The 2,235-nt window shown below is 40.2% G+C and overlaps 1 non-coding gene across 1 annotated transcript; it reads right to left on the bottom strand.

The window, feature by feature from the left end:
- Window positions 1-727: 727 nt before the first annotated feature.
- On the bottom strand, window positions 728-868 carry LOC140473089 (U4 spliceosomal RNA). The gene has a single exon (XR_011958085.1). It is a non-coding gene; the product is annotated as a U4 spliceosomal RNA (small nuclear RNA).
- Window positions 869-2,235: the final 1,367 nt, after the last annotated feature.

A 2,235-nucleotide genomic window follows, 5' to 3' on the forward strand; every position in this document is an offset into this window, starting at 1 on the left:
TTTTCATTCATCTCCTTACCCCCAAGACATCCCACAAAACGTGACCAAGGGATAGGATTTATGCAATAATTAGAGAAGAACCTGATTCAGGAGATCAGTGCGTTGAATCAGCTTGAGTAGAGATGAGGGATAAAAAGGAAACTAAGTCAATAGTAGGAGTGGCCTGCACTCTCCTAACACTATGTACACAATGTAGGAAAAAAGTATGCAAGAAGAAATATTGAATCAAAACAGAAATTTCTGGGAAAACCCAGCAGGTCTGGCAGCAATTATGGAGAAAAAGCAGAGTTAATGTTTGGGTCTAGTGGCCCTTCTTTAGAAATAAGGAATGCTTGCGTCAAAGAGACAGTAATAATCATGGTGAAATAACTGCACAGAGGACAGTATCCCATCACCCAAGTCACGCTTTATTCACTTGCCAACAGTACACTGACTGTAGCCAGCCAGTTCAGAGTCAGTCCTCTGGACTGAAGAGATTCTGCATCTCCTGGTTATATATACATGCATATTTATATATACCACCTAACAACTGTAGTGCTAATTTTTCCCCAGTACGCATGTTGTATGTGTGCAGGTGAAGAACAACGAATGCATAAATCTTTATTTATATTCCACCATCAGAAGAAAGGAAACACCTGACTGGCCAATGACAAGCAGTGCCCTTCACAAAAAAGGGCAATGTCTAAATATCTCCTGGTTATATTTATATTTTTCAAAATAAGTTCAGTCTCTGCAGAGACTGTCAAAAATTACCATTGATGACTATATTTCAAGTCATCAAAGTGGGATATTGGGAAAAGATTTCAATAAGCAATAATCGCACCTTGGCTAAACCTCATCAGCTACGCTACTACCACTGTGCAAAGCTCTGTCTCCTGGTTATATTGCTCAGCCAGGGCTTTTCTGATTGGGCCAAGCTAACAAACCCAATCAAGGACATCTTAGTCAACGACATCACGACACATGGTTACTTTAATCTACATATAAAATGGAAAACTGAGCATGACATTAGTAGCCTGAATGACAACTTAGTCATAGAGTTATACAGCACAGAAACAGGTCCTTTGGCTCAACTCATCCAGGCTGACCAGGTTTCCTAAACTGAACTAACAACATTTGCTGGTGCTTGGCCCATATCGCTCTAAAATATTTCCTATTCATGCACCTGTCCAAATGTGTTTTAAATATTGGCAATTGTACCCAACTCTACCACTTCCTCTGGCAACTCCTTTCATATATGCACCATCCTCTGAGTGAAGAAGCTTTGCCTTCTCATCTTAAACCTATACCCTCTAGTTTTGGACTCCCTTGCCCTGCGGAAATGACCTTGGCTATTCACCTTATCTATGACCCTTATGATTTTCTAAACTTTTATAACATCACCCCTCAGCCTCATGTGGTCCAGGAAAAAGTCCTAGCCTATGCATTCTTGTGAATCTTTTTGCACCATTTCCAGTTAATAACATCCTTCCTATAGCAGGGTGACCAGAGTTGTACGCAATACTCCAAATGTGGCTTTACCAATGTCTTGTGCAGCTGTAACTCCTGTACTCAATGCTTTGACCGATGAAGGCAAGTATACCAAATGCCTTCTTCACTACCCAATCTACCTGTGATCCCACTTTCAAGGAACTATGTACCTGCACCACTAGGTCTCTCTATTCAAAAATACACTCCAGCACCCACCATTAACTGTGTAAGTCTTACCCTGGCTTGTCTTACTAAAATGCAACACCTTGCATTTACCTGCATTAAACTACACCTGGCATTCCTCAACTGAATTGATCAAAATCCCATCATACTCTTAGATAACCTTCTTCACTGTCCACTATACCACCAAGTTTGGTGTCATGTGTAGACTTAATAACCATGCCTCTCATCCAAATTTTTTATATTAATGAAGAACAGCAGTGGATCTTACATGAACCCTTAAGGCACATCTCCTCACAGAGTACTTTTGAAATAGCTTCTTAAAGCAGCACATTCAGGAACTGATCATACACCCAGTTACATTAGAATTGGAATTGGGAAATGTGACAGGGTTAATTAATGACTTGAAGGGAAAGGCAACCTTAGGAGGCAGTGATATGATTGAATTTTCCATCAAGTTTGAAATGGAGAAGATCAGATCTAAGACTTATATTTTATAGCTAAATAAGAGCAACTGTGTGGGCATGAAATCTGATCTCGGTAAAGTGTACCGGCACACTAAGCTAAGGGACAGATTAATACGGT

This window comes from Chiloscyllium punctatum, chromosome 3 (genome assembly GCF_047496795.1).
Source record: "Chiloscyllium punctatum isolate Juve2018m chromosome 3, sChiPun1.3, whole genome shotgun sequence".
NCBI lineage: Eukaryota > Metazoa > Chordata > Chondrichthyes > Orectolobiformes > Hemiscylliidae > Chiloscyllium > Chiloscyllium punctatum.